At 46.5% G+C, this 24552-nt stretch overlaps 1 protein-coding gene across 1 annotated transcript in view; it reads left to right on the top strand.

Annotated features, from left to right (window-relative positions):
• Positions 1–381: 381 nt before the first annotated feature.
• The window catches only part of TRPC5 (transient receptor potential cation channel subfamily C member 5), a 143631-nt gene continuing 119460 nt past the window's right edge, over positions 382–24552 (top strand). The window contains exon 1 of the mRNA XM_071569614.1: positions 382–469. The gene's annotated coding sequence lies outside the window, so the exon portion shown is untranslated. The remainder of the gene's footprint in view (positions 470–24552) is intronic.

Raw genomic sequence — 24552 nt, forward strand, 5'->3', positions numbered from 1 at the left:
GCGGGGGGTATCGATGTGTGTGCGCAGAGTGGGGGTATCTGAGTGTGTGCGGGGCTGGGGAATCAGAATGTGTGTGCGGGGCGGGTGTGTCGGGGTGTGTGTGCGGGGCGGGTGTATCGCTGTGTGTGTGCGGGGCGGGTGTATCGCGGTGTGTGTGCGGGGCGGGGGTACCGGCGCGCGTGTGCCCGTGAGCTCCGCGCGGCTCCGCTCCGCTGGGCTCGGCCGGGCGCGGCGTTTTCCCGGGAGGAGGCGGTCGCAGCTGTGCCCGGTGCCGCCCGCCGGGGCGCGGAGCGCGATGCGGGGGCGGCTGTGCCCGGCGCGGTGCGGGGCCGCGGGGCCGCGGGCGGCGGCGTAGCGGGGCCGGCGGGCGGGGCGCATGGGGGCGGCCGCCCCCCCCGGCGCGGGGCGCCCGGCGGATCGCGGGTGAGCGGCGCGGCCCGGCGGGACCGCCTGACGGAGCGGCGCGGAGGTGAGCGGGGACCGGGCGGAGGGGGCGGCACCGCGGGGGAGGAGGGGGCCGAGAGCCCCCCGCTCACCCTCGGGATTCGGACCCCCGAGCACTCGGGCACCAGCCGCGGGTGGCCGGGGCCGTTCCGTGCCCGTGCCCGCACCCGCCGCGGCCACCGGCACTGGCTGGCCCCGGCGTGGAGCGGTGCTCCCGCTGAAGTTGCCAGCGGCGGGGCCGGGCGGGATGCGGACCGAGAGGGATGTGGGACCGAGCGGGTGGAGTGCGGAACCCAGTGGGATGCGGGACCGAGCGAGATGAGGGATGCGGGATGCAGGATGCAGAGCCGGGCTGGATGCGGGACTGGACGAAATGCGCGACCGCGCTCTCCCCCGGGAGTTGCCGGCAGCGCCAGGACTCGCATTGCCAGGGCCGGTGCTGAATTTCCGCAGCCCTGGCCCTAAATGACAGCACGTACCGGCCACCTGCACCCTCACAGCGCGACTTAAATACCGATGTAAGTTGATTTTAATTCGGGCATCTCTTGACTTGGCGTGTCGGTGACCCACGAGCCTTCAGCATGGGAAAGGTGACCGCGATACCCAGGGGGGTGTTCTCTGCTGTGATGCTTGCAGGAAAACGCCGCTTTTATCGATCCCTCTTTGAATTACCAGGCGTCTTGCAGTTTGTAATTTACCAAATTCTCCAGCCTGGAAAAAAAAAACCAACAGGGATGATTTTTGAGACTCTTCATAAGTTCATTTGTTTACTATGGAGCTGTGACTTCAGTGGTCTCTTTGGTATAAAAACATTCTGCTTGTGTGATGTGTTTGGTGACATTGACAACAGATTTGTTAGTCATGGTTATGAATATGGTAATGTGCAAGTCTCCCATTTAATTTTCCATGCTCTAGGTAGTAGGATTGAACAGTCACATATGAAGTCTGGCATTCTCGAGCAATGTCTCTTTGAACTCCCAGTCTGTTTGATCACTTCTTCTTAACTTTTCCACTGCGTAGTAAAAAATATTTGGTCTTTCTGCTGGTCAGATGTAAACTCTTAAGTTTGGTGTCCTGTGCATCTCCTTGCCAGCAAGCTTATGTAATGCATCGACCTGTGCAGAATGCAAGAGATCAGAGGATCATAGAATATCTTGACTATGAAGGGACCCACGAGGATCAAAGATGCAAGGGAATGTTTTGGTAAAGAAAATTGTCTTTATGGTTGTGTTGTCTCTGTGTGTGTGCATGTCCCCATGGGACAACTGAGGAAGGTTATTACATTCCATGGACATTCTGCCTGATCCTGGGCAAGTCTCTCAGCCTTCTTCAGTGTGGGTGTCTTCTCCTTAAATATGGCATATCCTCTGTCACTGCTTCCTGGGGCTGTGTGAAGCTACTCAGAAGCCCTTGAAAATACTCTTCAGCCAGACAGGTACTGCATAAATTCAGTTTAGTATATTGCTTGTTTTAAAAATGCTTTTCCGAAGTTAAAGCGGTATCTTTAAGCAGTTTATTGGAACTGTAGCCAAATGTCTGTACAGAGAGCTCCAAAGCAACTGAAAGGCACTGTTTTCTTGAGTAATATTCCCTTGTAAAGAAATCTGGTGTTGTTTCTCAAGAAAAGAAAAAGAAATCACATTTGGGTGTTATCAGATGTGTCACTCTCCATGAATATTTACTCCAAGTTTCTCTGCATGTAACTTGGCAGTAATTAATTATCAGCCCCAGAGCCTTTAAGCTGTAAGTGGTGGATGAAAGTGCTTCCCCTGACCGTGACATCCAAGTGCCCACTGTGAATCCCCTGCTCTCTGCGCTGTGGCTTTGCTGTTCCATCTGCTTGTCCCTTCCTTCTGAGGCACAGCCATGATCAATAACGATCAGCTGGGAGCGAGTCTTTCCAGGCGAGAGCTGTCTCAGATACTGCTACAGTGTTTCTAGATTAAAAGTGAAGACAAAGGTTGAGGTGCTGCCTTCTTTTTTATACACTGCAACGAAACTAGATGGAAAAGCTCTCGAGCTTGAGACTAACCTCTGATCAGCTTTAATATATCATGCAAGTATATGGAAGTTACAGAATTCCTTATTTTTATTACGGAGCTTCTGAGAGAATAATTTCTATTTTGATGTGCGTTACTTTCGTTCTAGTGTATTGAAATCTCATTGGCTTTGTAATATATATATTTTTTAAAGGCATTGTTACTTTTCTTAACCTCTTTCTGCTTTGGTAGAATCTCTGAATAGCTTCTACTCAGAATTGCATTTAAGGTAATGCAAGGCTCAAAATTCTTTGATTAGCTTGCTTTTTTTTGCAAAGATTTATTTCAGGCAACCTTAAAAAAAATCCTTAGAATGTCAATTCTGAGGTCTTTTCATGTTGTGGATTTAACAGACAAGGTACTGTCAGCTGAGCTGTGAGTCTTGCTAATAATATGATTACATTGTTTTTTGAAAGATATAGTTCTTGAAAACATACCTCAGAGGAGAAAATTCACAATAGCTGTGTGCAAATAATTTTTTTTCTACAACAGATGGAAGAGCATTCAAGGGTGGCTAAAATTAGTTTGAAACAGAAGATTATTCCTACAAGTACAGTAGCATAATTTTCACCAAATGAGCCAATTTCTACTAATTGTTACGTTGGTGTAAATATAGAGCAATTTCTTTGCCTGGAGTTTCTCCTTCTTTATGAAGAAACGTAGAACACAGGGGATTATGAGACTTTTGAATTTTGACTTGTTCCTAGCAAAGGTCAATTCTTCTGGGGCAGAATATGGCCAAGAATTTAGCCCTGCATTCTCGTCTTGACAACAGCATAATAGTCACTCACTGAGCCTCCAGTTCCAAATTTGCTGTAATATGATTGTGGGTAGAGGGTTGCTGAATGACTCAGATGAATGTGCCTCAGAGTAAACAAACATGTAAATCACTTCTAGCTAAAGAGAGAGAAAGGAAAACATGAGAAGAAGAGTAGAGAAAAGCCAACCTCCAGAATGAAACATTTATAAAGACATGATCAGCAAGGATCACCAAGTTCAGCAGGTTGCAACCATCAAAAACTGGGGTCTGGATGTGCCATGGTCTATTATCCTTGGAAATGAGAGAATCCTGTGTGAAGCAAGTGCCTAAAGGCAAGTATTGCACACGAGCAGAGGTTTCCAGCTGTTGGGCTGACCCCCTGACACCAAGGTGAGCAGGCTCATGCCAACACTTGTATTTGGCACATTTCAGTGACCCACTATGGGAGCTGAGAGCCAGATGTGCTGCCTGACCCAGAGGGAGGATGTTTCCAGTGATGGGTGGTAGTCTACAATGTCCAATTTGGGGGAAAAATGCAAGCTAGAAGTGATTCCTGAAAGTTTCTGAACCTGAAATCCTGGAGAGCAATATGGGGTTGGTAGGAGCAACTGCAGAGCCCCAGCTTGTGGTTCAGATTAAGAAGTACCAGAGGGGTCAGTGGCTTTTAAACAACTGTGGGTTTCTTATCTAGGCAAGTCTCTAGCACTAAATCAGGGCAAGGCAAATGTTGCTCTCATTTATTTTTCCTGCCAAGGGAGATGGACAGTAAGCACAAATCACTGCCACAGAGCATCTTTCCAGCCAGGTTCTCTGCCCAGTGCAGTTAAAAGTTATGGAAGGCTGGAGCTGTCCCTGTGTGAGGGAGAATGCAGTTGCTGGATGGCTGGGGTAGGATTTTTATTCCTCTCAGTGATTCTGAGTGATTCTGCTTCAGTGTGTTTTCAGGGTAAGTTAGGTTAAGTTCCCTCTTGGGAAGCAAGGGATGTGTTGGTATCCAGGGTTGAAATGAGGAGAGCTGGGGCTGGTTCCCTCCTGCTGCACATCCCCTGCAGCTCTGCCTCCCTGCTGGATAACCTGCCCCATGTTTTGGCCACTTTTACCATTATGGTAAAGAGGATGCTGTGTTGTGTGGATCTGTTAAACATAAAACTTGTGCTCCTCCTGAGATTTCCTGCCTTGGAAAGCAATGAGGAGCCCTTGGAGTCAAGGGTGGCTGCAGGTGTGACATCCATGTGGTGTTTTCTGTGAGTTGAAAGCTGGGAAGATGAGGAACTGGAGAAACAAGGAATATTTCTCTCTGTGTATGAGCAGCAGGTCGACTTAGGTCTTCATTTCTCCATTTTCTGTGTTCTTTAGAGCACAGCAGGTTCTATATCATGTTGGTCGTGGTGGCCCATGATAGGAGACTTGACTTAGGCAGAAGGATGGTTTTTGCTATAGGGATTATGGGTGTTTCTGTTGATCCTTAGACATGTATTATTATTTATTCTCAGCTCAGTTTCTGGATTCAAGCCAGCAAACTGCTTTGTCCTTATTCCCTTCTCCCTTCTCTCCCTCTCCCTCTCCCTCTTCACGTGCAGGGAACATGTTCCAGTGAGGACTGAAGCAATTTCCTGGCCTCTCTCACGTGTCCTGCATCCCTTTTGCATCCTTAGAGAACAATCTGATTCACTGCTTGGGAAAGACTGGCTTAAGCACCTGAATAGAGTCAGATATGTTTCCTCTCATGTCTGCTAATTAAATTGTCATGCTCGTTACCACAGGATGCTGTGGAGGGCAAAAGCATAAGCGGGTTGAAAAAGATGAGATGAGTTCATGATGAACAGAGAGCAGACAGGAAACATGAAGGTCTGGATGTAACCTGTGGCTCCCTGCCCCACGTATTGCCAGAGGCAGGGAGAGTGCAGAGGGGAGCACAGACTGCTGCCATCTCCAGGGATAACATCCTGGGGTAGAAGGACTGTGGATTTAATCCCTTCCCATGTTCTCCCAGCACTGCCATGCACAGCTTGGTGAAACAGCAATTCACTTTCTTCTCAGTAAAATACAGAGAGAAGAGCAGAGCTTATGGAATAGAATTTACTGGGCTTTTTGGTTCCAGAATGACAACTAGGGTAGAGATTTCAACCTGTTCTCTCAGGTATTGATGAATTAACATAGGAAGCTGTGAGAAGTTCATTGTGAGAAGCCTTGCTGAGAGGATGAAGCCATCTGGGGCTCAGGGCTCTGCCTGGGACGAGAAGACGAAGTAATTCCACTCTCTCATTTGGTCTTTGTGTCCTGTTCATTCTGGTTAGTGCTGTATTATGGACTGGAGGTGCTGATCTCTTACCTAGCCTGGAGCTGCAGTTAATGGAAATGTCCCTTCTATGTGTATTGGGATATTTGAAAGTTTCCAGGTGGAAAGACCTCCAGGTTTTTGAAATTGCCTTAATGCCCTAAAATTATTCTTAATAACAGGAATAAGGATTCCTAGGACATCAGTGCCTTGTCACTCACTCTTCACCTCTTGTGAGGTCAAGTTAGAAGCAGGGACGTGGTCAGTGACTAAACGGACAGGTGGGGGCCCAAGGAACAGCTGGCAAAGCTGTTTCCAAGACAAGCATCTACTGCAAGAGAGGGATTTTTTAACTGTAGAGGAGAGGATTTGTGGACAAAGGAAGTAAAACCTGATCCATGGAAGAGGGCAGGAGAGCACAGAGTTTGAACAAAAAGATGTGAAGTCCCTGCAGGATATTTAAGACTATAGTGAAAATCCTTTACCCAGGTCTTTCTGTTCTGTGTAATACCCCCAGGGGTTCCTCATCGGAGAAGAGCAGACTGAGCCTCTGAAGAATATCAAAAGTCTTCCTAAGTTTGCTTCTTCTGCAATATCCCATTTATTCAGCAAGAAAACAAAGACTAACCTCCCTCTTGGGAGAGGTCATGGGAGCCATACCTGGAGCTGACTGTGCCCAGTGGCTCCACAGGGGCTGCTGGAGGGAACAAGGCTGCCCAGACACAGCTCCACCAGCCCCTTGGTCCCTTGGCAGGGAGAGCAGCTGCTGTGGGTCCTGGCTGACAGCCCATGGCCAGCTCAGATGCACAGGAGGAGAGAGGTACCTCATGGCCACATCCCTGTTCCAGACAGACCCTCTGTGCCATGGACATAAGGGGCACAAGCTGAATCCAGACCAGGGGGTCCTCTGTGGCTGGGAAAAGAGCTTCAGGCTTCTCAGAGTCAAGGTCTAAACCAAGTGTGTGCCTTAAAATGCACATCTTTGTTTAAGCATGGAGCTCTGTGTTTATGGAGTGTTAGGGCAAATGTTCTGACATTGATCTGTGGGTTTCTGTGGATCTTGAAATCCTGCCAGGTTTGGAGTGATACCTTCCCAGCTCTCCTTCTTCAGCACACGCAGGGGTTGGTGCTGCTGTGCACACATGCACACTCCTGAGATGACACCAATAATTGATGGGGAGGGGATGTTCTGGTCCTGGAAGCACACATATCTGGGATGTCTTTGCTTCCAGCTTATTTCCTGCAGTTTTCCCTGCACCCTGTCTGTAACCTAATCAAACAGGCTGAGCAGCTGGTGAGTGGGTGCCTTGCCTGTCAAAGACATGGGGAGGAATATCAGCAGTCAACAAGCCATCACATTAGCTATTGGCATGAAACAGAAGCAGGGAGGGTAGACACCCCTCCCAAAAATAGACCCATTGCTGTCCACAGAAGCCACATGAATCCATGGGGGACTGAAATAGTTTGAAAAAAGAAAGGAGTTGATGAGTGGCTTGGCTGCAAGTAATACATGCAGGATGCTGCAGTGGATGAAAGGAAGAGGTGTCTTCGAAGTCTTCTGTCTCTTCATATGAGGGTTTTGGGATAATCTCCAGTCAAAACCAGTTCATCTGCACTGGTCATGCACTTATGGACTAGGTCAGGTCACACAAATAACTAGGAAATCTTTCTGGGTTATCTTCTGGTTTTGCCAAAGATTAGAATGTACTCATGAATGGAAAAAAAATCAGAAAACTTGGAGGGGTTTCCTGCAAAAACCTTCCATGTTCCTAATATGTCACTCCATTCTTCAAACCAAGCTCCAAAAGTTTGTAATTATTTATGCAGAGAAGAGTACCTGGAGAATCCAAGACCCTCAGTAGTTAAGTTGCTCAGCAGAGAATGGCAGAAAGACAAGGCTGGGATTCTGGCTGCCAACAGAAGGGTGGGCCTGGCCCACAGTCCTTTTGGTCTTTTTGTATGGAAGGAAGATTTGTCAGAGTTACTAGTTCTGTTCCCTGGTCAGGGATATTTCTGGTTTAAGGTTAAATTCTTAGAATTCCCAGTTCTTGCCTGACTGAAGGGAAGTGTGGCTCTGATCAGCCTCTTTTTCACCAGTTCTGTGACTGGCCATAGGTGTAATTGCTGGTGAAAACTGATGGGCCCCTCTGGTAGTAACAACAACTCCCACAATCTGTGGGGTGAGCAGAGAAACAACAGTGGAAAATGGAAAAATTCCCACTGACTTTATGGAGCTTTGGATCTGAGCAATGTTTTGTTTCTGATAACTATCCTCTGAACAGTTTCTTTTCATTCTTTTTTAATGCACAGTAGCTGATGGCACCAAAATCCAGGGTGAAGTATTTGGGGTATAATGAAGGAGTGGGGTTGCTGCCATGACCTTCCCATGCATGTTGGGATTAATCTTGGGATTCAAAAATGAACTATAAACTAAGCTCCTTCCCCTGTGGCACTGACCTGTGCAGAGCAGGCAAGTTTCGGGCTGTTTTTTGTGTTTGCTCCTTTAGGGTCAGAGGCTTTTTTCTCCTGTTTCTGCATGCAGAGCTTCTCCTCAGTGTGTATGTGGAGCAGGGACACCTGCAGAGCAGGTGACTTGGAAAGGTGACCTCTTCAGAAGTGTCCTGCTGGCCCTCCCAGAATGCAGGTTAACTCAGCCCAGAAGTTTGGGCTTGTGTTCAGGCTCAGCCACCAGGAAACACGGAGCTACAAATAGGTCAGTGAAGCTGAGTGTGTTTCTTTGCACCATGACAGGCTGAGGTGAAGGAAACTAAAGAGTCACAGAGGTGTGATCACTGCAGTCCTGCTACAGAGCCCCTCTCATGGCAGTTCTCTCTCAGAGTCCTTTCATCTGGTTATTTTGGTTGGCTGAAGCCCTTTAAGTGCCAAACTTGGAGCAGTGAGGCTGCAGTACCAGGAGAGCATCCCAAGCCTGATGATTCCTACGTCTTGTCCTGGTTTAAAGGTAAACTGGCTGGAGAAACAAACCCAACATGAAAGAGATTGAAAGTCAGAGTTACAAATTAATAACAATATTACAATAAATGCAATGGCACAAAGAGAAATTGGGTTTAACCCCCAACCCCAGCAGTCTAACCCAGCCCCCTGGGGCACAAACACAGGGGGGTTTGGTGGCCCCTGTGCTGAGCCCCACGTGGTTCCTTCGAGTCCAAAGGAAAAGGAAGGGACAAACCTGTTGGTGCTGATGATGGCACAGTCTGGTGGAGAGTGGGGGGCTCCTCCTGGCCAGGTTCTGCTCCTCCTCTGGATCCAATGAATGGTCCCAGAGGTCCCCAAGCCCCAAGATTGTCTCCCCTCAGGTTTGGGTGGGAGCCGCCAGTGCCTCCCCCAGGGCAGGGAGTTCCACACTGGGGGATCTGACTCTGGCAGTCAGGGGGGATTTTGGAATGGTTGCTGGCCCCTGAGCAGAGCTGAGCCCTCAGGTGGGTGTGGAGGTGCCAAGGAGTCCCTGCAGGGCAGTTCTCCCAGCTCCTCTGCCAGGCTTCTTTCCCAGCCAGCTCCCAGCCTGAGGGCTCAGCTGTGCCCTGGGCAGCTGCTGCCAATGGGCCCTTGGGAACAGTTGCTGGGCAATGGCCCAGAGGGTTTAGAATGCCCAGCTTTGGTCACACCCACACAGGGATAAACTGGTCCCAGCTGGTGAATTAGGACACATCTGAACTGGGATAAGACCACAAAAACCTGTGAAATCTCTGCTGCTGTCAGACTATTCACAGCAACTACATAGTTAGGTGGATTTTTTTTTCCAGTTAATGGATATTTCAGACCCTGATCCAGGTTCTGCAAATGGCTCTGGTATTCTTGGATGTTTGGCCAAACACGTTTTTGCCAGTGATGGGTTTTGGACTGGTCTGTAGGGGAATTTGGAGCACTGTACATTGTTCTTCTGCTTGATCCAGACACTGATGCTTGAGCCCCAGAGCCTGCTCTGTTCAAATGCCCCCCTGGCAGCGCTGGCAAGCTGAGTTCTGTTGCACACATTGCAGTTTGGGTTTCCTCCCTTTTCAGGGGATGACCAGGCTTGAGTGGGCACATGCTGGGGCACACAGCAGTGTACACACACAGAGCAGTGAGTCCTGGGCCATGGCACATTGCTGTGCTTAAACATTGATGCATTATGAAGAGAATGCACAGTTAAAAAAAAAATCAAATTAGGCTTTTAGTTCTTGTTCGTTGCTGGGAAATCTGTAGTATGTTAAATGGCATTATTACTGTGCCCATATTGCAGTTGCTGTTTAAATCAGCTTTATGGATTGAGCCTCTTAACGTGGAGTTAGGATAGATTAGCAGCATTTTCACTCATTTTACAGGCAAGGGAAGAGAAACACAGCAGTGTACTCATGATGCTGAAAGATGGAGAAGTCAAAGCCAGGTCCTTTCCTGCCTTGATGCTGCACCACACAGAGCTGTCACCGAGTTCAGTTAATGAGTTCAGGGGCCAATGAACAGTGTGCTGCTAATAACATGGACACATGAGGGGCACCAACATGCTGGGTGGATTTTATGACGGATAGATTCCCATTCTAATCACCTTTTATAGTCTCAACATGCAGAATCTGTCTTTGTGAGTACTAAATGGGGAATCGAGTCATAAAGAATTGAGACTTCAGATATGAATAGAGACAAATATGGGCAGTTCTTCAGTGGAAGTAAAGTCTTTTATAGCAAAGATAAATATTATGGATAACTGATGCTGTTCAAAATTCCTGGTTTCTTTCCAAGTTAACTAGCACATAAGTGGACCTGCTTGTATCTCTTTTAAATTAATTCTTTTATTGGTTTGGAACCAGAAGCCCAATCTAATGATTTTCACCTAACACTCCTGTTAAATCCATATGGATCAATTATCATTATCAGGAGCTTTAGGTTGATACTAAGGGAAATGTCTTGCACCTGGAAAATGAACTCAGAAAAGAGCTTTCTCAGACTGCAGAATTTGTCTAGCCTAGATGGACCACATCTGTGCAGTGGGAATACTGGAGATACAGAAGGGTGTTTGAATACCAGACAGTTTGTGCTTGGTCTTGCTCCATTTTCTTAGATGTTTGGAGAATGACTACGCTTTGCATGAGCACTTGAATCCATGGGAACTGATGAATACTGCAAGGTAGTGAACTGTTGCTGGTGAAACCCAGTGATCCATTGGCATCACACCAACCAGGATGTGTTTGTAGCACTGCTGTCAGTGCTTTTCACTGTTAAAACCCAACGTTAAAACCCAACAGCATGTGGTTGTCACAGGAAAGAATCCTGGGTCTGTTTATTACAGCTCAGGAACTTGCCCTGACGTGAACACCTTGACCCTCCAGGATGATGTCCATACAGTCCTTGCAGAGTCCCCTCCAGTGTTTCCTGCTGTCTGGAACCCTCTTTCTGCATGTAGAAATGGAAGGCACCAGGAGGTGGTCCTGCAAATTCGTGCTGTGTTTGGTTCTCAAGCTCCCCCTAAAGCTGCACTCATCCAAGCTCAGCAAAGCACTGGTGACGTGGATAGAGACATAGTCCTGCAGGGGCACTTGTTCTCTTCTCTTGCTTTTTTTGGGGGGGTGCTGAGGAGGGAAGATAGAGCTGAAAAATGAGTCACAATAGGCTAAGACAGAACGTAGAAGCTTTGGGGCTGAGGACTGAAGAAGTTTGATAACAGCATGTGACAGACCACACTGGTGGCATGTGAAGGGGAAGCAAAGCACAGAGATGCTTTGATGTGCTACCAAAGCTTTGCAATCCCTTCCCTGCTGAGCTAGAGGAGAGCTTTAATTTGGCAAGTCTAGTCCATGGCATCGTGAGTGCAATGACGCAGGAAGGAGGAGTTCCAGATAGTGACTGATCTTTTCAGTTTCACCTGTGCAATTAGGAGTTATGGCACTGAAGTCAGCAAGACAAATGAATCTGCATAAGCAGAATGAAATTCAGAGTGCACAAGATGCATTTGAACAATTTGGCTCTGCTTTAGCAGAAGCAATGTGAAGGAAGAGCACAGTAAATTAATAACTAACACTAGAAAAGAAAATAGAAAAGAAGTTAAAAGAAAGGAGAGCTGTAAGTATTTTCTTGCACTAAGGTGACATATAAATATATAAAGACTTAATTGGGAAGGTTATTTGAAATCTCAAAGCCAACTATCAGCTTCTCACTTTTTCACAATATTTTGTTACAGCCTACTATAAAAAAGGCAGTTAATTAAAACAGATTTATTCTTCCAATCATGCAGGTATTACGAAGAGATGCTGATTCCAGACCCAGGGTATTTTTATTCAATTTAATGGGAAGTAATAATACGCTGTAGGAGGTGTCTCTAACAGGCAATACTCATCCCTTGTGCCTGTGTGTTGGTTTGGTTGGTGTCTTTGCCCTGTCAGGCTGCAAACACACTCTGAGATCTCCTGCATTTTAGGCGTGAGAAGGAAGGACGTTCCCTGTAACGATTTGCTTGCAACACTTTAGTTCCTTGTATTGCTTGCTTAGACTTTGCTGTGTGCCCTCAGGATTTGCAGTGCTACTCTAATGTAATACCCAGAGTCACCTTGAGCTGGCATTTATCAGCTGATGCAAGTGCTAACCCTGTGCTGCACTGCAACAGGAGTGTCACTGCTGTTCAGCCTCTCGGTGCAAAGCAACAGCCTCACTGCTGGCTCCGAGGGGCTTTGGTGCCTTGTTCTTGTCCAACTCTGCACAAACCACAGTGGGCAATCTTGGTTTTCCCCCCTGTGAGGGATGGGATGTGTGTGTCTATTTGTTTGTTTAAGTAGTTTTACCTTTTTCTGTCTCTAAGGAGAACATACTTGAGGTGTGCTGACCTCTACATGGTGACTACTGTCCTTTGTGACCAGTACTGCTCGTTGGCGTTCCCGGATTGCCACACCAGGACAAAATTTCCCTTCCCATTTGAGTGTATCCTTATTTTCCCAAAGATTTCTTTAGTCCTTATTTGTCAGCAGATCTGTGCTGCATCCTTTTGTGTCTTGTCAGAATTTCAGTGGGAATTATCTGGACCCCTCAGGAATAACATTTTCAAAACCAAAAAGGATCCTTGGTCCTTTTGAAAATCAGAGCAGTTGGTTCTACATGTAGTTTATTGAAACTTGAAGCTTCTGAGTCACTGAGATTGTTCCTTAATTCTAAAAGCTTTAGTGGCAAAATGTTTCTGTAGATATAAGCCAAAATATTTATGGTTTCTCTTCGGTTGTAGGTCCTTTTGTCTCATAAGTCTTTGTGTCTTGAGGTTGAAACCTTGGATTCTATGACTCTGTATGTGCAGAGAGTGTGTGTGTTTGTTTGTTTAAGTAGTTTTACCTTTTTCTGGCTCTAAGGAGAACATACTTGAGGTGTGCTGAGCACTTCATGCCCCTTTGCCCTCTCTGCCTGTGGCGTTATTGGTGCAGCGTTTGCTCGTGTTTTGGGGCAGCTCAGACTGTGGGATCCTGGGCAGGAGTGCAGCATCCCTGGGGCTTTTGCTGCCCCTCATTTCCTTTCTTGGAATATTGAAGTCCAGAAAGAAATTTGTGAAACATATGGATACCATGTGGCTTTTTCCCCCCTGCATTGTGGACCCAGTCACTGTGTAACAGTCTGGACTGTCCTGCTAAGGATTTATAAGGGGTCTCAGTAGCTCTCCAGAAGTCAGACAAGGGAGTTCTTGGGGGAGTCCAGTTTCTTTCACCCAGACCCCTAACTCCTGTTGCTCCCCTTGAAGGTGATGTGTGGTTTCTTGGTTGAGTCAGCAGAAATTTGGGACTGTGAGTATGATTTGCTGAGCAGATTTTTTGGCTTCAGACACTGGGACACTGTTTGTTTTAGCTGACCCAGCACATTCAGAGTGAGTCTGAGTGTCGTTGTCATTAAAATCACAACAGAAAACTCAAAGCACAAAAAAAGGGAAAGTGGGTAATAATCCTCATCGAAAAAAAAAATCCCACCAAAAGCTATTTCAAGGCCCAGAATATACCCTTAGCAAAACATTTTGATTTTGCTAAGGAAAATAAGTCATCCATGACTGAGTGAGGGTGGACTGTCCTGTGTCACCTCAGGGATGAAATAAAATCCAGAGTACCAGGAGGAAAAATAGAGACTTGAGACAGAAAAACATCTACAGCTTGGAGTCCCTCCAAAGTGCATCCTGTGAATAAATGGCACTTGGAGCTTCCTGGCCTGGCCTTGGGAAAAGGTACAAGGACTGCAGGGCCATCTTCCCATTGCAGGAGTGTGTGGATAGGAAACAAGCAGGTGTTGGTGGGGGAAATACAGCAGTGCCATGGCTAGTGCAGGGTGTGATGCACAGCAGTGTGCCAGGGCCAGCTGGGGCAGCAGAAAGCTGCTGAAATTTGAATCAAATTTAAATTTAAATTTTAACTAAGGTAGAACTCAGAGCAAAAAGCAGGGCAGAGAGAAGAGAGGCAGTCACCATGATAACATGGGTAGAGCCCACATGGCTTGTGGCTCTCCTACTCTTCATCATTCATCCTCCAGTAGAAATACAGAGATGACCAGTGGGGAAAAACCCCCAAATTTTTGTGTCCAAGTAACTAATTTCTAACAAACACACACAGAGGGGACATTTACTAAACTGCCATGGAATAAATTAATTGCAGGAGACTTTGAGTATGTCTTTTAAGAGACAGGAGAAATTTCTGAGTGCACAGGACTGAACTGAGAGATTTAAAAACTACAGATTCTTTGTCCAGCTGAGACATCCTCTTGCAAGGAGAAAGGCTGACAAAGTTGTTGAGTGGATCTCTAGGATGAGTAGTGGCAGCAGCATCCCTTGCTCTTTGCAGGGAGAAACTTGTGCTCACACAGATAGACCCAAATAGGTAAATAGTTAACTTTGTCACTACCTAAACCCAGGGAACCCTTCATCTTGTCCCGGATTAAAGCTAAACCAGCAGGAGAAACAAACCCTACACAAGAGAGATTATAAATCAGAGTTACAATTTAATAACAATATTACAATACCTGCAATGGCACAAAGAGAAATTGGGTTTAACCCCCAAACCCAGCAGTGTAACCCACCCCCTGGGGCACAAACACAGGGGGGTTTGGTGGCCCCTGTGCTGAGCCCCACGTGGTTCCTTCGAGTCCAAAGGAAAAGGAAGGGACAAACCTGTTGGTGCAGATGATGGCACAGTCTGGGCGAGAGTGGTGGGCTCCTCCTGGCCAGGGTCTGCTCCTCCTCTGGATCCAATGAGTGGTTCCAGAAGTCCCCAAAGCCCAAGATTGTCTCCCCTCAGGTTTGGGTGGGAGCCCCCAGTGCCTCCCCCAGGGCAGGGAGTTCCACACTGGGGGATCTGACTCTGGCAGTCAGGGGGGATTTTGGAATGGTTGCTGGCCCCTGAGCAGAGCTGAGCCCTCAGGTGGGTGTGGAGGTGCCAAGGAGTCCCTGCAGGGCAGTTCTCCCAGCTCCTCTGCCAGGCTTCTTTCCCAGCCAGCTCCCAGCCTGAGGGCTCAGCTGTGCCCTGGGCAGCTGCTGCCAATGGGCCCTTGGGAACAGTTGCTGGGCAATGGCCCAGAGGGTTTAGAATGCCCAGCTTTGGGCACACCCACACAGGGATAAACTGGTCCCAGCTGCTGAACTGGGACACTGGGCATGGCTCATGCCCTGTGGTTTTCCATGCTTGCATATGCCCCTGTGAAAGCTGCAGAGTATGTGGCTGTTTGGCTCAGCTTCTGCAGGCTGCTGGTCTGGCACGAGAGAACGGTATTTGTGGTTGTCAGAGGTGTTTGCTGGTAGCAAGGTCCACTCTACTGTGTTTTGATTTAAAATCAGTAAAGACAGACCTGCACTCTAGCTCTGAAAATAGCCCTGGGAGGAAGGAGCCAGACCTGGGCCAAAGGTATGTGAAGAAAGCAAACAGCAAGCAACTGGCCTAATGGATCTTAGGCAGAATTGAAAAGAGGTCTTTATACAGCACAATCCAGCTAAAAAACAGAATACAAGGGCTCCTGGAAGTGGGGAAGAGTCCATCATGGCACTTCAGAACACAGGGAACATAACTGCAGTATGTTGGAAAGAATTTGGCTTTAGTTCACCAGAGTAAGAAGTTGCCTTGTTTAATTTTGTTTTTTTCATGCACACACGACCTGTAATTAGCTACTAAATACAAAATCATTCCTTTAGTATAGTTACAGAAAAGGACATAAAAAATGAGGGCCAGAGAAAATTGTGAACCTGAATTATTTTGGTGAAACTAAATCACATCTTGTATGTAATTAAGCTAGCAGGGATGCAGGGTAATCCTGAAGAGTGAAGGAATTAGTGTTAGACTTGTGAGAGAAGCAAAATCAGAGTCAGTATTTTAATCAGTCATACGGTCTTGTCTAGAAAAATCTGACAATTTGAGGGAAGTCCCAGTTCTCCCTTGTGATGATGCATGTAACATGTTCTCCATGGATGCTGCTTTTGCAGTCATTTTTGCTGTTCTGCTATGAAAACTTGATTGTGGGTAATAAAATTTAATGGACAATGTTCAAGAATGTTAACAGCTAATTAAAAGAACAAGAAAACGTGTAAAACTCACCACAGAGCTTGAAATTATGGAAGTGTACACGGTCATTATGCCAGTGCACACTGAAAGAGGAAGTGAAAAGAATCTCCAGGTCTTCATTTAATATCTGTGCCAGTTGCTTGTTACACAGGCTGGGTTTAGTCTTTTCTATCTGTGTTTTAGTCAGATGCTTTGTCTGCTTTTGTGTATCTGGAAAGAAGAGGGCTGATGGTATCTTGAAAAGGAGAGCTGTGCAGTGAAATTTATTGAAGGTGGGAAGAAGGCAAAAAATGAATTCTAGAAACAGAATATGTTCCTGTTAGAGCAGCCAAACCAGCCCTGCTGGTGCTCTGACTTGTAGCCACCAGTGATGCCCCTAAAGCCAAAGGACAGAGTGGCTGGAGAGCAGCCAGGGGGAAAGGGACCTGGGGGTTGGATTGGCAGGAGGCTGAAGATGAGCCAGCAGAGTGTGCCCAGGTGGGCAAGAAGGCCAATGGCATCCTGGCCTGGCTCAGCAATGGGGTGGCAGCAGGCCCAGGGCAGTGACCCTTCCCCTGGACTCAGCACTGGGGAGGCCACACCTGGAGTGTTGTGTTCAGTTCTGGGCCCCTCAGGTCAGGCAAGAGATTGAGGGGCTGGAGCGGGGCCAGAGAAGAGCAACGAGGCTGGAGAAGGGACTGGATGTGGCACTGAGTGTCCTCTGAAACACCTCCAGGGACAGAGAATCCAACATGTCTTGATCCAACCCCACTGTGATCACCAGCCCAGGGCACTCTGTGCCCCACTCTGTGCCCCACTCTGTGCCCTGGGCTGGTGATCACAGTGGGGTTGGGTCAAGGGTTGGATTTGATGATCTCAGAGGTCTCTTCCAACCCAACAGAGAAGAGCAACGAGGCTGGAGAAGGGACTGGAGCACAAGTGCTGTGGGGAGAGGCTGAGGGAGCTGGGGGTGTTCAGGCTGGAGAAGAGGAGGCTCAGAGGTGACCTCAGCACTGTCTGGAACTGCCTGAAGGGAAGTTGTGGCCAGGTGGGGGTTGGTCTCTTCTCCCAGGCACTCAGCAATAGGACAAGGGGGCACGATGGGCTCAAGCTCTGCCAGGGGAAATTGAAGTTGGAGAGCAGAAAAAAATTCTTTGCAGAGAGAGTGCTCAGGCATTGGAATGGGCTGCCCAGAGAGGGGGTGGATTCCCCATCCCTGGAGGTTTTTCAGCTGAGCTTGGCCGTGGCACTGAGTGCCATGATCTGGTAAAGGGACTGGAGTTGGACCAAGGGTTGGACTTGATGATCTCGGAGGTCTTTTTCAACCCAATCCATTCTATATTTCTATGATTCTATGAAACAGAAGTGCAGATCTGAAAGACTGCTTGACCTAAGCTGCACTGGAAAGGCAGTGGAAAAATCCTGTTTTCCATGTCACTGGGCTGTGGCTGTCAGATGGATCAAGTGCTGATGCTAAAACTCTCTGTTAAGAGTCCTGATTGCTTTTCAACCCCAGAGAAATTCTCAGGCACCTCAAGGGTTTTACCCTCACTTTTCTTCTGCCACATGTGATGGAGTGTACTTGATAACAGAGCCCATTCTGGTGGAGCCACCAGGCCCTTCACGTAGCTGAAGGGGGGGCCACATTCTGAACACAACAGGAGGTGGTTCAAGAGTCCAGAACTGGGGTCAGTCTGAGTAATTGTTATGGGTTTAGCTCGGGGCAGGCCTGAATTTAGGCTTTAGATTCCAGGGTAGTGCTGAGACTCTCAGCTGACCTGAGCTGGGCTGGGCTGGGCCAGCTGACACTACTGGCCAGTGGGATTCCAGACCATATATTTCAACATCATCTCAAAATATAGAAACTGGCTCAGGCAGTTCCATCATGTCTGCAGTAGGAACAGGACATGCTCCCACTGTCCTGCTGAGCTGGGCCTTGGCTGCTGCCCGCTGCTACTCTGCAGTTTGTTTTAGTTCAGAGAAGTAGAAACATTTTGTTGTTATCCTTCTGCTCTTTGCTGGGTGTCTTTTGGGGTGCTTTATGAACCTGGAGTAATGAAATTGCTTTTAATGGGAGGTAGAAAATTGTTATACCTTACTTGTGTAAGTGTGTGTTATATTGTAGCTTTAATTTTCTATTTTCTGTATAAATATATATAATTAGTTTAATTATAAACCAAGTTTGAGTTTCCAGTTTTTTCCTTTCTCCCTTTTCCCAGTGGGAGGGGAGGGAGGCTTTGACTCTGTATTGGGCAGTTGGCATTTTGCCAGCTCAACCCAAGAAAATAATCAGAAGCTGCAAGTGCCTCTCCAGTCTCTGCTCTATAAAGTAACATCTGCCAGGTGTAACCGTGTCCAGGTGATGCCTGACATCTTCAGTGGTGCCTCCAGCAGTGTCCATTGTTATGGAACTCTGTGTGTTCCCTGTGTGTCAGTGAACACCCTAAACACAGCTCACTAATTGTACAAATTTTATTCAGGAGCTTCTTTTAGGTGGGGCAGAATAGGGGAGGATGTCTTCAAACTGAGGGTGTCTTCAAACATCACCTGAGCATGGAGGTATAAAGGATAAATAACCCAAACTGGTAACTCTGCATCTCCTCTCATGTCTAAGCATTGAAATTGTGACCAGCAGTGATTGTGCCTCAGGATTAATCCCTGGCAGAGATGGATGGGACTGTTCAAACCTCTCTGAGCCTTTTGTTCCTTGCCAGGCTCTCTGCTAACTCCTGCAGCTGTCTAAGCATCAGATACCTGAATTTTCAGATCAGTCATCGAGGATGGAAGCTTTCAGATAAAAGAGCAAGAGGAAACCAAAGGAAACAGAGGATTTGTGTGAACAGTGCCTGTCAGAGGAGGCATCATCATTGTACATCTGCTGCTCCAGTCCTTTGAGTGAAAACATCAGTAGGGAAAACATCAGTAGGGAAGTCTCACTCTGCTCTTCAGTCTTCCACAGGCAGTTCAGTCAGTGGTTAAGGTGTGGAGTGGAATGAGGTTCTTTCCTGGCCCTAGATGTCCTGTCTAAAGTTGGTAGTGCCTCCTGCTTTGCTAGAAAAGCTTTGCTTTGCCTCCTGCACCCTAGAAAATGAGGGTGATGGTGCTTTCTATTTCTCAGGGATCCCTAACTATATGTGCTAATAGGCAGGGATTTGCAGGAGGGCCCTTGGAAAACAGTGCCTGGCTGTTAATATCTGTGCTGTTTGCATTTCTGTCTGTAGCCACAGTCATGACTGTACTTAAATAAAATGGTCTCGTTTGTAACGTATTTTCTCAGCTGATTTTAAGCTCTGTGTGGCAGTAATAGAGGTGTCTTGCAGGAGAGAAGCTTCAGCAGGCCCTGGCTGTGAGTGGACATGTATAGAAATGCATTTCTGCTCTGCTAAAAGCTGTGTTAAATTGGTGGCTGCTTTATTGGACAGAGTCAAAGGGATCTCTGGCACTACGTGTGAACAAGGGAGTTTGATATCGAGCTGGCCTGATTTAATGGACTAACAGAGCTGTCTTCATGGAGAATGCCAGTGATGCTTCTGCACTGAGCTGACTGAGTGATGACAACCTTTTAGCTTTATAAATAGCACAGCAGGCAATCCTTGGAGTGTGTGGGCTTGAGCCTGTGCACAAAATGCCACTGTCGCCCTGACCTGTCCCACAAAGACATCCCTTGCTGCACAGATCATGTTGTTTTGTTGGGGATTTTTTTCAGCCAGGAAAGGGCTTACAGGGAAGATCTGGCACCACCAAAAGAAGCAGCTGTAGTACTGGAACAGACTCCCCAGGGCATTGGTCATGGCCCTCAGCCTGGCAGAGTTCAAGAAGCATTTGGACAACTCTCTCAGGCAGAGTGGGATTTTTGGGGTGTTCTATGCAGGGCCAGGAGTTGGACTTCGATGATCCTTGTGGGTCCCTTCCAGTTCAGGATGTTCTATGATTCTCTAGTATTGCCAAGTCCATGTGCTCCAAGGCCCATTTCTCCTCTCTCTGCCTCATACCTCAAATCTAAAACTTTCACTTAAAGTTAAGAGATTTTTAAACCTAGAGAATGTGGGACACTTTCTGTCTGGTTTCTGCATCAATGAAGTTCACTCAGTGACTCACACTCCTGACTTCACACCCTGGAGGATAGAAACTTTTTTTCCCCCCCCTAAGAACACATTCTCATGTAATTACTGAACTCCCAAAGCTTGGGGCTGAAAATAAACCCCAGCAAATGTGGCTAGACTGCCAAGGAAGTGCCAAGCCTGGCATGACTGTAATCCAGTCTAGTCGTGCAGACTGTGAGCAGTAAGGGAGAGCACAGAGCCCTGGGGAAAACTGCTCTCCTGGGCTGCCCCAGCTCCTTGATTTGCTGCTGAGGGTGATGCTGCTTCCATGGCCTTCTCCTCGGTGTGGTTTATCCTCATTTTCAATCTTCATGCCAAAATTGCTGCTTTCAGAGGGGCTTCACAGGCAGTGCATTGATGAGTACCTTGTAAGGATCTTTCCTGGAAGAAACAAAGCTGCCTTGGCAGGGAGGTGGTGGGAACGAGACCCTACCAGTGTAGCTGTGATTTCACAGCTCTGGGCAGGCATCAGGGAAGACAGGCAGATGAAAAACACAGCTTTTATCAGCAGTGCACAGAGAGGAGGAAACACCAAGCAGCCAAGAACATTCTGCAGGTAGGTGTTCTTTGAGTAAATGAAGCAATTGGTCACGTTTCTTCTTTGCAGGTTGAGTTGTTTGTCTTTTTTCGTGTGCAGTAAATCACAATGTTGATGTATGTCTACCATGATCTGACCTATATTTTGTGGAGAAGCAGGAAAACCCAAACCAGGAGATGTTCAGGGAGAGCAGAAGAGCAGTTGGTACAGCTGTGGGTGCATGGGAAGGAGAGGCCATGGCTCCTGCCTTGTAGGGGTGATGCCAAAGGGGTTTTTGTTCTGATTTTCACATTTTGTAGATTTTAGGAGCACAGTAGTTGTGGATTTTTAGAGGGTTAATGTTTCTAACAGTTTAAGTTTAATGCCTTTCTATCACTACCCCTGTCCCAGAACAGGGAGCTCAAATTCCTTTAGTTAATTAATCTTGTTTAGGCTCCTTTCCAAGGTAGAGCTGAAGGATATCAGAAGGCCCACAGAATGAAACATAAACACAGGTCAGAGTGACCCAAAAGCCAGAATTGGATCAGCTCCAAGAGACCTTTGTGTGCCTGAGGAAGAAGAGCTGATGAAGACAGAGGGTCTTGACGACCCCAGACCCAATTCCAGGGGGTTGGTTCAGGGGTGGGACTGGGGCTGGACTGAGAAATGTGTAAAGCAATGATTGGAGGGATCTTATTATAAAAGCCATGGAAACAAGAACTGGGGTACATGCCTGTCATCCTGTATTCCTGTGGGCTGTAGGCCTGGGATATTAAAGGACCTTTACTTTTTATCTTACCCTACACTAACGTGCTCAGAGTCCTGTTTTTGGGGGAGGGTCACTCACGGCATCAGGGGCCACACATTGTCTCATGGCAACTCTCAATTGCAACTCTCTTGCCTGGCAGAACCTTCAGAGATGCACAAAGGACAGGAAGGTGGACAGAGGTCTGTGGCACCCCCAGGAACTTCCAGCAGGTTCCAGACACCAGTTGTGAGGACTAGCTGGGAGGGAGCAGCAGCAAGGAGCCTTTACAGAGCCTTGGAGGGGACAGGAGGTGAATATCAAGAGAGGAAAAGAAAACTAGTAGAGACAGCTGTGGTAATTACCAGCTTGGGTGTGATTTTCATTAACCTGAGAGATCTTCTCAACAGAGATCAGACAGAAGAGGAGAAAGTGAGACTGTGTCAGAAGAAACCTGAGAGGGAGGAGGAGGAGGGAGAAAGGGAAGACACAATGTCCTCTCAAGAGAATCTAGTAGAGAAAAAATAATGCCCTGTGGGTCTAACAGTGATGACAGACCCAAGGACAAGGTATTTGTTAACTGTTTTTTTTTTAAGGTTTGAAAAACATTATTTTTATTCTTCATTAGCACAGTTAACAATACATATGTCCAAATTCACTGAAAACAGAATTAACAAGTTATCAGGTGCAAGAATTTGGAAGGAAGAGGTTTGGGAAAACAGAGCTTGAAAATGTCGGCATTAAGTAGAGCAGTAAAATCATGCTGAGCCTTATTTATGGATTTGTGCATTTCCTTTGCATGGGCCCATTGCTGCAGCAAGAGGAACAGAGCCCAGTTTAAAGTTAAACCCCCTGCAGTTTTACTGTAGCTGAGCCTAAACCCCAGAGCACACCCAATAAAATTCTTCTGAAGAAAAACGGATGAGCCTCACCTCAATGTCTCTTGAAAGCTGAGGTGTCTTGAATGAACACTTAACTGAACAGAGAACAAACTGGAAAATTAATCCCAAAGAAAATGGGAGAAAATCTTAGAATAGTGTTTTGATGAAAGAAAATACAGAAGGAAAAAAGCAGTGTTATTAAGGTGTACCCAAGACAAGAGCTTGAGAGGGGAACAAAAAACACTTTCTTTCTCTCTTTTTCTTTCTTTCTTTCTTTCTTTCTTTCTTTCTTTCTTTCTTTCTTTCTTTCTTTCTTTCTTTCTTTCTTTCTTTCTTTCTTTCTTTCTTTCTTTCTTTCTTTCTTTCTTTCTTTCTTTCTTTCTTTCTTTCTTTCTTTCTTTCTTTCTTTCTTTCTCTCCTTCTTTCTTTCTCTCTTTCTCTCCTTCTTTCTTTCCTTCTTTCTTTCTCTTTCTCTCTCTCTTTCTTTTTCTTTCTCTCTCTTTCTCTCACTTCTCTTTCTTTCTCTCTCTTTCTCTCTTTCTCTCTTTCTTTCTTTCTTTCTTTCTTTCTTTCTTTCTTTCTTTCTTTCTTTCTTTCTTCTTTCTTGCTTTCTTTCTTTCTTTCTTTCTTTCTTTCTTTCTTTCTTTCTTCTTTCTTGCTTTCTTTCATCTATCCATCTATCCCTATATCTATCTATCTATCTATCTATCTATCTATCTATCTATCTATCCATATCTATCTATCCATATCTATCTATCTATCTATCTATCTATCTATCTATCCATATCTATCTATCTATCTATCTATCTATCTATCTATCTATCTATCTATCCATATCTATCTATCCATATCTATCTATCTATCTATCTATCTATCTATCTATCTATCTATCTATCTATCCATATCTATCTATCCATATCTATCTATCTATCTATCTATCTATCTATCTATCTATCTATCTATCTATCTATCTCTCATGAGAAGTTCCCCTTAGAAAGACCAAGAACTGATTTCCAAGATAGTGTCCTGCAGTTTTTCAGTATGTGACAGTAGCTCTGTGGGATATTTAAAGTAAGGTTTTTCCCTGGTAAGGTGGGATATTTCTTGTTTTTATCTCTACTTCTTGTACAGCCTTTCATGGGACAGAACTGCTGCCCTTCAGCAGTCCCAGGAGAGAGGGCTCAGTGCTGTGAGACTGGAAAAGGATGCCAGAGGCTTCCAGTGTCAGATCATGGGGCAGAAGGATGTCTGCAAACTCTAGACATGAGCCCAGGGCAGAGAGAGCACAGGACTGCTGTTCCCACTGTGGCTATGGGATGGTGAGGGGCAGGTGTGGGCACAGCTCCCGCTTGGCTCTCCTTGTTCAGTTGGCAGCAGCAGGGCAGGGGAAGAGCATTTCCCATCCCTCCAAAGGGGCTCAGTGGCACAGCTCCCCTGGAGCACTCTGACTGCAGATCACTCTGGCATTGGGCTTGTCTCAATGGGCACCAAGGATCCATTCCACCTGTTAAGCTGTATATATATTATATATTTTAGTATTTCTGGGTGGTTCTGGCTGGTTATCACTTGCTGTCACAAAAGGATGAAACCAATACCTTCTGTTTGCTGCATATTTTCAGTCCATACAACAAGATGGTGAATGCTGTTTGTCCTTTCTAAAAGTACTTTTATCTGTGTCTGAAAAGCCACCTGAGAGCTGGGTGTTATGGTTGGCAGCCAAAGGGCACCAAGTAAATATGCAGAGACTAAGAAATACCATGATTACTCCCACAAATCTCTGACCCAGATCTCTGACTTCATAGGAATGATCTGAAGGTTGAAGAGGCAAGTTTTATACTGGAGGTATTATTCAGAACCCTTTTCAGGGCATTACTAGAAGCAAATATCTGATTCTATGCACTTTTTCCCTTACAAGCAGTATAACATTGTTACTCCTCTTCCCAGTTGCTTTATGTCTGTGCAGCATTTTTGGGTGTCTTTTGGATTTGCCTCTTGAGAACAGTATGAATGTGTTTTTACTGCCTGCAGCCATTCTGTGTGTCTTCAAAAACTGTACAGTCTGCAGTTCTAGGCTCTTTCCTGAGCTATTTTAATGAACTAGAATTTGGCTTTGCCTCTTTATTTTATCTGCAGACTATTCTGTTTATTGTCATTGTCAGAAGCAGCTCCCTCACACATTCTTTCTGTGAAGATTTCTCTTTTCTGTATGGCATTTCTACCTCTCCATAAAATACCCCCCTTTGCTGCACAGCCACGGCAGTTGTTTAGTCAGGGACTGTCTCAGCAGAAGGAGCAGTGAGGAATGGCAGG

The sequence above is a fragment of the Pithys albifrons genome, chromosome 14 (assembly GCF_047495875.1).
Source record: "Pithys albifrons albifrons isolate INPA30051 chromosome 14, PitAlb_v1, whole genome shotgun sequence".
Lineage (NCBI taxonomy): Eukaryota > Metazoa > Chordata > Aves > Passeriformes > Thamnophilidae > Pithys > Pithys albifrons.